Source organism: Rhinolophus sinicus, chromosome 1, assembly GCF_057876585.1.
Source record: "Rhinolophus sinicus isolate RSI-liver-muscle chromosome 1, RSI-T2T, whole genome shotgun sequence".
NCBI lineage: Eukaryota > Metazoa > Chordata > Mammalia > Chiroptera > Rhinolophidae > Rhinolophus > Rhinolophus sinicus.
This window is the reverse complement of record NC_142501.1, coordinates 182,725,417-182,738,599: the sequence shown is the minus strand read 5'-3', so window position 1 is coordinate 182,738,599 and position 13,183 is coordinate 182,725,417. Positions and strand designations below refer to the sequence as shown.

The 13,183-nt window shown below is 34.9% G+C and overlaps 1 protein-coding gene across 1 annotated transcript in view; it reads right to left on the bottom strand.

The window, feature by feature from the left end:
• TET2 (tet methylcytosine dioxygenase 2) overlaps positions 1-13,183 on the bottom strand; it is a 106,725-nt gene that overhangs the window by 72,454 nt on the left and 21,088 nt on the right. The gene's annotated exons all lie outside the window — the stretch shown is intronic.

Genomic DNA, 13,183 nt, shown 5'->3' with positions numbered 1-13,183 from the left:
GTACTTGTTGAGATGTAGCACTAATTTAATTCATAAATAACAAACACTTATTCAGAATGCTATATGTGGGGACAGAGCCCCAAAGAGAAGTTTCCAGGCTCTTGGCCTCATGTACAAAGGTGATGGCTCAGGTAGTAAATGGCCATCAACTGTGATTGCATGGCCATCAACTGTGGCTAGTTGGCCGTCAGCTGTAACCAGTGAGCCATTAGCCACTAATATAACTGATGTGGCTACACTAGCAGAAAATGGGGGCTAGCAAGAAGATGGTGGCTGAGCTAGCAAGTGCGGATTGCACAGAGGCGGATGCCGCCAGCGAGAATATAGTGATATGACTCCCTTACTTATGGCTCCAAGGGTGTTCCTTTTTGGCCTCACCATATCCTGCGTTATTATGTGTGGACCAGAACCAGAGAACCTGCCCGACACCCCACGTGACACTATATGTACCATATCAAGGGAATGTGCTAAGCGCTATGCAAAAGGTAAAGCATTATAACTAACATGTGGCCCCTGTTTTCAGAGGCTTTAATTTAGCTAAAGAGATTGGGCAGGTACTTTAAAAAGATCACCTGATAAGAAACACACTTTAAAAATATAACCAAAGAAAGGCTTCATCTGGTCCAAGATGTAGTGAAAATCTTGGGTGCTACAAAAAGGAGAGATAACCATCCACGAAATAAAGGAGAAAGTTTAATGCATGAGGAAAGTCTGCTGAGTTCTAAGAGCAGGGTGAAATTGAGAGAAAGAGACAGTAACAGGAAGAGAGCATTATTTTCAGGCAGACAGAGCTGCAAGAATATATACAGCAAACTAAGGGAGACTAAAAAGCCCATTCTGACTAAAGCATTTCTATAAAGGAACACTGGAAGACTTTGGAGAGGCAGATTTGAGCCAAAACATAAAGACTATTGGTAAAATGGCTAATGGAGTTGGGCCATTTTCCTGAATACCTGGAAATAGTATCTGGAATAGTATTAGAAGCTGTTGAAGGCTGGCATCCCAAGGGGTCTTAGTAAATTTATTGTGGTCTTAGTAATTGCCAGACACTGTGCTGAATGCACTACATATGTTACCTCATTTAACACAAACAGCTGGTAATGTAGTTATTTTTACCCCTATTTTACAGAGTAAGAAGAGGTCACTTAATTTTCTCAAAGTTATATGGCTAGAAATAGTAAGTTGAGACTGCGGCATGCTGTTTCTTTAGAAACATGACATCATATAAGTCACGTGTTAAGATTTAGGTTTTAAAAAAATTGATATATGAGTCACATACCATAAAATTCATCCATTTGAAATACACAATTCAGTCGTTTTTAGTATATTCAAAAAGGTGTGCCATTATTACCACTATCTAAATCCAGAACCATTTCATCACTCCCAAATAAATCCAGTACCCATCAGGAGACAGTTTTCATTCATCACCTCCAGCTAACTGACTTTCTGGCACTATGGTCTTGCCTATACTGGGGATTTCAAATAAATCAATCATGTAAAATTTGTCTTTTTGTGTCTGGTTTCTTTTACTTAACATAATATTTTCAAGGTTCATTTATATTTTAATGTGAATTAGTTCTTCATTCATTTATATGGCTGAATAACATTCCACTATATAGCTATATCACACTTTATGATGAATATTTGAGTTACGTCTACTTTTTGGCTATTACAAATAATGCAGCCATAAACAATCATTAACAAATATTTTTTATTGTTGTAAAATATATATGACATAAAATTTACCATTCTAACCATATTTTAAATATACATTGCTATGGCATTAAGTACATTCACATTGTTGTGCAACCATCACCACCATCTATCTCCAGAAAATTTTCATCTTCTCAAACTGAAATTCTGTACCCATTAAACAATAAGTTGCCATTTTCCCCTCCACCTGGTGAACACAATTCTACTTTTTCTATGAATTTGACTATTCTATGTACCTCATATAGGCAGAATGATCCAATATTTGCCCTTTTGTGATTGGCTACTTTATTCAGCATGTCTTCAATACTCATACCTGCTATAGCATGTATCATAATTTCCTTCCTTTTTAAGGTTGAATAGTATTCCATTAAGAGAGTATATGACATTTTGTTTATCCATTCATTTGCTGATGGACACTTCAGTTGCTTCCACATTTACGCTCTTCTCACTAATGATGCTTTGAACATGGTGTTCATTACTTGTAAGTTTTGGTGTTAGCATATGTTTTCAATTCTCTTGGGACTGGAATTCCTAGAATTGCTGGGTCATATGGTAATTCTGTTTCTCCTTTTGAGGAATTGCCAAACTGTTTTGCAAAATAGCTGTACTATTTTACATTCCCATCTGTAATGTATGAGTGCACTAATTTTTCCACATCCTCACCAACACTTAATATTGTTTGTCTTTTTTATTATAGCCATCCTAGTGGGTGTGAAGATTTAGGTGTTATGACTTCTTACAGGCAAGATATTAGCTTATTGTAGTAGTTCAGATGTAAAGTGATGAGTCAGAATGAAAGAGTGGCAGAGGAAATGAAATAAAATAATCAAGCAGGGAAATATTACTGATTGAGAAATGAGTGGATTTTAGTAACATTCTAGATGTAGGGAGAAAAAAAGACTCAATTTAGTAATAAAGCTTTGAGTTTGGTAGCTTGGAAGAATGACGACGGTATTAATCAGAGAAATAGGTAATTCTAGAAAGGAATCTGAAATGACAAAATAAATTATTGATGTGATATATTTGAGGAAGCTATACATTCCAAATAAATAATTAGCAGGCAGGTAAAGTTCAGGAGGTCGGGTTTGGAGACACTGAAATATCTCCTGTTTTTAGAAAGGATCAAAGAAGCTTTGGTAAGACTAGAAGAAGGTCATTGTCTGTATATGCTTAGATTCCTCAGGCTGGATTTAGCAACTTATGAACCATAAACATTGAGGAAGGTGGAGCAACAGTACCATACACTTGCCTTCTTGTTTACTGTTTAGAATAGTAAAACAGCTTAAATAGTAAAACGAATATTCTTTATACTCAGCGCTTTATTGGAACTTCAGCTATTCAGTCCCTTGAGTTGGCGTTAGGTTCTTATCCACACATTGAGACACTCAGGACAGCACTACCCTTGGCTCAGGATGGTGTGAGCAGCTTAGTGAGACTGCCCTCTAAGGGCTGGCACAGGATCGGGAGTCCTAGAGGAATGCGTGTCACTACAAGCAGTTATCTGGTTGGCTGGGAACCAAGCTGGCAAACGATCAAGGAGAAATGTGGAATTCCAGTTTTCTATGTCTCAAACAACCCCCTTATACAAAGAGGCCATCTCAGCAAATAGAACGTACACCTGTAAGAGACCACAGGTCTCTTGTTAGAACACAGTTCCTCAGTGGTCAACAAGCCTGGCTTTGTTCAGTTTTGGAAAGTGTCCAGTGTGATAACATTCAGGAATTGATACAGTGATGACTCACATGCTTGGGTACCTGCTGTTTTGAAAGAGAAGCTTAATGATTCTATTTAGGATGCTATGGGAAATAGTCTCAAAGAAGATGAGAAATGCTGTCAGTCAACTTACACATTGAGTTTTCCCTCTGACCTGATATACTTAGATTATAAGAAAAATAAATCACTTAGGAGGTAAAACAGAATAAACATGAAGGGTAATTACTGAAGACGGGTTAAGAGCCAGAGAGGGAGGGAAGGAGGAGGGAGGGAGGGAGGGATCGATCTACGAATGAAAGCCTATGAGCACATTTAAACATTCTTACTCCCACACACATATCTACATTTTTAATTGAATAAAAAAAACTTCACCATCAAAATTTCAGTCTTTCTGAGGATAATGTGGTTCCAAGACAGGTTTTTCTTTGTTTCCCTAAATTGGAACCTATTCTGGCATATTTTGTCTTCATCAACCATTCACTGTTTTAATATGATAATATCTACTTTCTGCAGTATTTTTCAGGATGTAGATTTTTAAATAATAAAAATAAACATAGGTAAGATTTATTGACTGTGTCTTAGTCATGTAATCTTCAAAATACTGTTGGTCACGTCTCTGCACACACTTGGTAGGTGGCAGACTTCCAGAGCCTGTGTTCTTATCCACCATGACTCACAGCCTCCACTGGCTTGTAGGAGATTCAATGAAGAAAACACTTTGGTGAAAGGTAAGTTATTCTATATTTCAAACCCAAGAAGCAAATATTTTCTCTCAAAACATAAACACAACTTTTCTCTGCAAATCAGTCACTCCATCTATAAACATGTATGTATTGATACAAGCTATGTATCGTGTATAGAAATCTTTGCGGCCTTAAATACATTGTCCTTGCAACACATGGGCCCATCAATGACCCAAAGTCATTAAATACTTCCATTACAAACAGGGGACTGTTACCCTGCTGGATCTAGTCCTTCCTCTCCCCTGTCTCTTCAAAGCTTCCAAGCAATAGGTGTTTCCTTCTGTTGTAATGCTGTCTGGCTGCTTCCCCACTCAAGTATGATCATCCTCCAAGTTCAAATGGGGTCAGAGTGAAGTTCACTGAACAGCAGGTGACTGACCTCAGCAGGATAAGCCCACAAAAGTTTTCCTCCCCCTTCTCTTTCCTTCCCTCCCTCTTCCTTCTTCCTCTCTCCCCCCATCTCTCTCTCTCTCTCTCTCTCTCTCTCTCTCTCTCTCTCTCTCACACACACACACACACACACACACACAACCTCTTTCTGCAAGCAAATGATCCCAACTGTATGGTTCCCAAAGGGAAGTACTATTTCAAATGTCAGCTACTTGGCAGCAGTTGCTGTTCCATTAATGCTTTTTTTAAAAAAAAAAATCACTACAGTAGATAAAGTTCTAAGAAGAAAACTAAAGGAAGTCCTCATATGTATTTACTCCCTGCACTTCCTAACATAAAGGGGTGACTCCAAGGAAACATTAAGTAAGCGTTTACAGAACAAATTCCACTAGATAAAAACAAATACACACTAAACAAGATTGTTTCTAATCAACAGTCTTTATAGAACTAAAATTGCCAAACAAAGCTGAAATGTCAGGCAGCAGTTATAAACTGCTTGGCATAGTATTTCCATTGCAAAAATAAATTATTTAAGAACCAAGACATAGAAACAAAGAGGTCCACATATGGATTCACAACATTATTTGTAGGTTATCAGATCAATATTCCAGAAACAAAAAAAACAAAACGTTATGAGGAAATTGTTTTTTTGTTTTTTTTAAATCAAGATGGAAAACCCACACTGGAAGAAAAAAACATTGAGTAAAATGAGCAGAAAAAGCATATATAAATTCTTGCACCTGAAACACAAATATTTCTATGACAAACTGACACTTGCTAATACTGGGCTTCTTTGATCAGAGCCTGGGCTATTATAAACCAATGGAGTTGTGACCAGTATCTTCACTCTGAAGAGCCAGTAGAGGACACGGTTTATTTTTCATCCACTAAAACAGGAAACATAATTCTCTACAATTCTCTAGAATTGCTATTCCTAACATCCAAGCATTTGGGGGATCGTCTCTAAAAATTCCATGTAATGATGGAGAGGAATGTGGGGAGCCACAGAGGAAAGGGATAAAGGAGAAGAAAGAGACAAAGAAAAGTGTGTGGACTGATTTTAATGGTTCATCTGTCATTTCCTTTTTCTCCACAAGGAATTTTAGGTACTGGCAATTGTATTTATATGGTTCACTGCAGGACAATAATTCTACTGGGAGCTAGATTTTGAGATGAATCTGAAAATAAACTTCTCTACCAGAACTGTCACAAACCTATAAGCAAACCTATAGGCAGTAGGCAGGTAGGAGAGATAACCAAATTATAAATCCATCTCAGGTTCTAACTCTGACACTGATACTCCATAACTTCATGATCTTGACTCTATCACTTAAGGAAAACTGAAGGCTAGAGAAGTCTATAAAATGTTGAATTGTATTATTTCTGTTCCAAACCATGTTTAAGGATTTATGATTCTGTGACTTAGATACTATCATATATATATATATATATATATATATATATATATATGAGGTACTGCACAAATAAATAAAACGTAAAAACATGAGCAAAATTATATTGGTGGAATTATCCCAATTTAAATACATTTATATAATATTAAAACTTTATAATGAATAAGCCTTAAATTGTAATATGTAACTGTAACTGACAGTCACAACACTCATTATTGATTCCAAAGAAATTTTTATAATGTATATTCTATTCTTTTAGATTTGGTAATTTCATACTATAAGTGATGCAAAGGGTTTTGCAGAGCAATGAGGATACTACCATCATTCATTCAGATTGAATCGCTAGTTACATCCATTTATAACAGCAATAGATTTAGGATCGATAACTTGGTAGACTGTAAGTGCTTTTTAAAAAACTGCTTGAAATCTGTAACATTAACCTAGATATTTAAAAAATGAGTTCATTTTCCCTACCCTTTAGGAAAATTATTAGGTGTATATTAACCCCACCTTCCCATTTCTTTAAGACAGATGGGAAGTAAAAGAATACATTTTGAATAAATTAATTACATATAAATTATTCAACAGCCCAAAAAATATCTTCATGCAAGGATGCTGTAAGTCATATGTGCTACTACATGAGTGAAGGTTTAAAGCCATTGCATTAATAACATCAATACAAACTCCAAAGGATCAATGAGAAAAATTCTAACGCTTGATGAGATGGCAAATGGTGTGTAAAATGAAATTTTATGCCATATATAAAACTGCCAACATATGATTTATTACTATTTTTCAAAGCAATATTACTTCAGTTATAATACTGTCTACATTATGCATTCTAAAAATTTTCAACAAGGAAGTTTCATCAAATCTTATTTCCAATAAATAGAGGAAAACTCCGCATATTTCCCAAAGATTCTAATTTTATCTTGTTCCTTAAAATGGAATATTACACTGAAAAGATCTCAGAACACAGAGAAACTATAGAATTATGTTTACCTGGATTGTTAAAAACAAATTATGCATTTTGCAAAATTGGAAGTCATTAAGATGATCTTATCATAAGGTATTCTTAAAAACAGTTCAGTAAACATCAATTTTAAGGCAAATACATAATGATTGTCTTGCCATACACATGAATGCTCATCAAAATATTAACAGCTGTCATAGTGTTAGAGAAGGGTCTTAGAGGCCACCTACAGGCCATGTGTAATTATTATGTCACAGGATTGTGGGGAGGTCCAGGGAGTCATGAGGAGAGAACCACAGTGGCTGAGGACAGCAGAATTCTCCAGCTACCTTGGTAATATTTCAGTAACCATCAGCATAGCCACACTCATGTACACCTGCTGCCCTTCAGTTCTGGTTGTTTGTATGATTCTTAAATAAGGGATTAAAAAAAAAAAGGCAGTAAGCAATTGTCAAAAGTCTTTGCAAATCTACCACTTGTTACTGGAGAAAATGTAACTATTAACTTTGGCAGTAGGTAGAAAGCAACATTATGGGGAAAATTTGATGGAGAAAAAAAAATTAAAGACGAAAGATTTTTTTACTTTCAAAACTAAACATGAAAATTATAGAGGATACTTCATGACGATTTTAAATTAAAAATAAAAATATGTAGTTAAATCTTCAATTAATGGCCAGAATTTCAGAACTTAAATATATTTCTTCCTAAATAAAGAAGACATTTAGTATAAAAAGCTGTAAATTCAATCACACTTAAGACTAGAGAGTCATATAAATGAATGAGAAATCTAAATAGCCATTTTAATAAAATTTTGACATATTTTTCACAAAATTATCATTTTCATATTACACTGGGTTATCACATATTAAGTTTCCTGGAGATACTGTATAACTATTGCCAGTTAAAATTTGATTTCTTATGAATAAGCATATCATAATGATGAAGAAATAGCAGCATAATTTTTAAAATATTTGATGCCAAGTTAGAGATATAGGAGATGGTCTATATAGAACTGTACATTTTTAAAAAATGTTTTAAATCATTTTTTATTTACTAGATCTTCTAGGTGAAATATACAAATCTAAAGAGGACAGGAATTTGTTGTTGTTGATTCTCCCCTTGTTGAAAGGGATTAAAGTTACCTAGCAACCTCTGTGTTGTAGCAACCAAAATAAGAGTTGGTTGTCTACTACCAGTTCTTCTAAAACAGAAGAGTACATGCAAGGAGAAAAGCACTATTTGTGCTATACTGCTTTGACACACAGTCAAATGTGAAAAAATACTCATTTTTCATCACATAACAAAGTATAAATCATTAAGAAATTCCGGGAAAAAGAAATCCTCTAAAAACGTATTAATTATAACTAAATGGAGAGTTTACAAACCACAACCACACAGACAGAGACACATACACACACAGTACAAAAAAGGAAATAATAAGACTTGACCACAGAGCATATAGATCACATTTTAGAGATGGGGGATGAATAATAGAAACTTTGGTCAGGTCTTTGAAATATTCTAGGTTGAACTATAAATGAGCATCATTATCATAATAAGTTATAGAACCAGAGACTTTATTTTTGAACTTATTTTTATAGAGGCAAAGAAGGAATGAATATTAAATTTAAACAGGAGTACTTAGGGAAAGTAACTTTAACATGGAGGAATAAATACAAGAATTTGAGTTTTAAAGAATGATAGATGGATGATATCAATTAGAATGTGCAATATACTTTGTGATAATGGTAAATGATAGAGGATATTTATATTTCAAAAAACTTTTTTGAGGGTCATATTACAGACTGCAGAAAATAAACTCTGAAATAAACATAATTTAGCTCCCTAGTAAAACAAACACACTATACATTTTAAAACAAAAGAGCTCAATAATTGTAGAACATGTATGCATATATTTTATGTGTGTGTATGAGAGCAGAAAAGAGCAGGCATGTGAGAATTTGTATTTTCCTCTATGCATTAATGAATGAAGTTCTGGAATTTGAGGCAGTATTTTTAGATAGTGAAAGAATAAAATCATCATTTTTAAATCATCATTGAGCAAAGTGGAGTATGGAAAAAAAAAAAAGAAAAAGGAACCAATGACTGCCTTTAGAGAGGATGTCTAGGGAAAAAAGCCCTTGGTGCCAAGTTAATGTGGGTTCATAGGCCATGGAAATCAATATGAAATGTTTTGATTCTTCATTGTCTCCGAGTGGATGAGAAACTAAAGAAAAACTGGAGCATCTAACTCCTTATATTTGGGGATGTGAAAGTATTGTTTCTAAGAAAGATCAATTGTCAGCTGACCAGAAAGGCATACCTATTCGAAGGCATACCTATCCAAGAATGAGCCAGTAAAAGAAGTGAAGGGAAACAAATGAATAACCATTAGTAATATGCATGCTATTTCAGCTCCATTAAAAGCCAGATACTCTGCATGCTAGAAAAAGCTCTTTGCTTTTGAGAAAGATGAGTAAAATTAAAGAACCTAAAAGTGGGATAAACTTAATCGGGTCCCGCTAGGAACACAGCTGCTGTGCAGAATCTCACCGTAGATAGTCTTACAGTGGGATGTCACGCTTCCCTTCAAGTGCCACTAAAAAGACTTAACACTCTAGGTTTTTGCCAGGTTAGTGTACACAGGTCATCTCCAGAGCCATGAATGAGGTCATGCTTTATCAGAAAGCAGGACAAATCGTGTAAGTATAACAGCTAACTAAAAATAAATTTCAGTCATAAGCAGCCATTTCCTAAATGAAGGATATATACACTTCATTTTTTGGAGGCATGATGATGGGGAAATCCGCATATGAAACCAAACAAGACTTTTTCATCTTCAACACTCTGAGAGAAGGCATGGAGTCTGTAGATGCACAAGAATTTGGCTTACAGTCTTTGATGCACTACGGGACTGAATGAAGCCAACTGAATTGCACCCACTGACTGACTCCCTTCAGGAAATCCCCTGGCCCCTCCTCCAACTGCCTTTCTATGAGCACTGGCACTAAGTGTTCATTGCAAATAAAGTTGTGGGTCATTTAAGGAGATCGGGTTATTTTCCTTAACCTCATGTTGGAAAGCCAAGTGTCCAAAGAAGACTTAAATTGAAACACTATAGCTGTCATTAAGAAAGAGAAGACATATTTTATTGCCTAGTGTATTTTCTTTCTACACATTTAATGGTTTTTCAGGTTGTTTTATTTTTTTTAAATTAATAAACTATTTCTGAGAACAGATTTAGGTTCACTCTAAAATTTAGCAAAGTACAGAGAGCTGCCATATACTTCTGTCCACACAAATGCGCACTTTCCCACTGTCAGCATCTCCCACCAGAGTGGTACGTTTGTTACAGCTGATGAATCTATACCGACATATCACTGTCACCTAAAGTCCACACTTTACATCAGGGGTCACTCTTGGTGCTGCACATTCTGTGAGTTTTGACAGATGTAAAATGACATGTATCCACCATTGTTATATATTACAGAATAGTTTCACTGCCTTACAAATCCTCTGTACTCTGCCTATTCACTGCTTCCTACCCGTTAATCTCTGGAAACCACTATTCATTTTACTGTCGCCATAGCTGCTCCTTTTCCAGAATGTCATACAATTGGAATCAAGCAGTATGTAGCTTTTACAGAACGGCTTATTTCACTTAGTAACATGCATTTAATGTTCCTCCGTGTATTGTCATGGCTTGGTAGCTTATTTCTTTTTAGTGCTGAACAATATTCCATTGTTTGGATGGACCAGTTTATTTATCCATTCACCTACTGAAGGGCATCTAAGTTGCTACCAAGTTTTGGCAATTGTAAAGAAAGCTGCTATAAACATCCACGTGCAGGTTTTTGTATGGACATAACTTTTCAGCTCCTTCAGCTACCAAGAGCGCAATTGCTAGATTGCATGGTTAAAGTAAGTTTAATTTTGTAAGAAACCACCAAACTATCTTGCAAAGTGTCTGTATCATTTTGCATTCCCACCAGCAATGAATGAAGTTTTTGTTGCTCCCCATCCTCACCATCACTTGGGGTTGTCAGTGTTTTGACCATTCTAATAAGTGTGCCGTGCAATCTCACTGTTGTTTTAATTTGCAATTCCCAAATGACATATGATGTTGAACATCTTTTCATATGCCTAGTAATCTATACATTTTCTTTGGTGAAATGTCTGTTTAGGTCTTGTGTCCATTTCTTAAATCATACTGTTCATTTTTTATTGTTTTAAGAGTTTGAAGAGTTCTTTGTATATTTTGAATAACAGTCCTTTATCATATCTGTCTTTTGCAAATATTTTCTCCCAGTTTGTAGCTTGTGTTCTCATTCTTTTAACATTGACTTTAGCAGAGTCACTCCACCTAGTTCTTCTTTGATATCTTGCATCAGAATATTACTGTATTCCTCATACAGATCTTGAACATTTTGTGAGGTATATACATAAGTAGCTCATTTTGGGGGATACAAATGTAAATGGTAATGAGTTTTGAATTTCAAATTCCAGTTGACATTGCTTGTACGTAGGAGAGTGAATGACTTTTATATATTAACTTGTTCCCTGCAACTAGCTATAATTGCTTAGTAGTTATTGGAGTGTTTTTGTTGATTATTTCAGATTTTCTCGCTAGAAGATCATGTCATCTAGGAAAAAAGACAGCTTTATTTATTGCTTCCCAATCTCTTACTTCGATTTCCAGTACTATGTTGAAAAGCAAGAGTGAAAGGGAACATTCTTGTCTTTGTCCTAATTTTAGTGGGAAAATGTTGAGTTTCTTACCATTAACTGTGATCTAGCTATAGGTTTTTTATAGACATTCTTTATCAAATTGAGGAAGTTCCCCTCTATTCCTAGTTTGCTGAGTTTTTTTATCATGCACGTTGTTGGATTTTTTTGAATGTTTTTTCTATATCTATTGAGAAAATGATGTGTTTTTTTCTTCTGTAGCCTGTTAAGGTGATCAATTACATTAATTGATTTTTGAATGTTGAGCCAGCCTTGAATACCTGGCATAAATCCCATTTGGCCATAGTATGCAACTATTTTTATACATTGTGGGATTCGACTTGTGACTATTTTGTTGAGGATTTTTGCATCTATGTTCATGAGCGATATTGATGTACAGTTTTTCTTGTAAGTAATTTTGGCATTAGGGTAATGGCCTCATATAATAATTTAAGAAGTATTCCCCCCGCTTCTAGTCTCTGAGACTATAGAGAACTGGTATAATTTCTTCCTTAAATGTTTAGTAAAATTCACCAGTGAACCCATACGGACCTGTTGCTTTCTGCTTTGGAAGGTGATTAATTGAGTCAATGTCTTTAAAAGATACAGGCCTATTCAGATTATCTAATTATTCTTGTGTGAGTTTTGGCAGATTGCATCTTTCAAAGAATAAATAAAGTATGGCTTATGGAAATAAGACCAAAGTAACTTTGCTCCTGCTTTGTCAGAAAAGCATCATAATTACATTAAAAATATAGTAGCATAGGCAATTCAGAAAAAAAAATACCACACACACAACTTAATTGCCCTTATTAATTTTATTACCAAAAATATACCATCTATTAGAACAGTTCTGATGAACACTTTTTCCCTCACTAAAAGATTCTATTTTTAAGGTGGGAAAAGAGTTAATAACTTTCACCTCTTAAAGCCACTAATATACTCACACTATAAGAAATATTGCAGAAAGTATAAAGACAAACTATAAGAAATCTTGAATTTAACCTTCATAGTTCTGAAATGTTTATACAGGCATTTGAATGTAATAGTATTTTTTTCTTAAAAGGAAATAACAAAGTCGCTTACAATGTGCAATGAAACAAATATTCATTTAACATTAGTTCTATGCTGCAAGTAGTCATGTATAATATATATATATACATCATTATGCTAGATTTGAAGTTCAGTGAAATGTCAAAAAAACGTTATCTTGTCCTTCGTTTTATAGATGAGGAAACATGTAGTAAGTGTCCAGCCCAACATCACATGGAAAGTCAAAGATTTCATTTAAAGTCAACAATTCTTTTTTCCAATACCAAATACCTACTAATCAGATTTGGCTTGTCTGAGAATTGCATGCGATGTACATGTGAAGGAGATAAGGAAGATTAGAAAACAGACTCCACAACAGGTAAAGATAAGCATATGAAAATGAACAACACAACCTGGAAGGAAGAGCCTAGTCTATTTCTGTAGGTGTATTCTCAGGTATGAATGTTACCTTACCTTTTTCA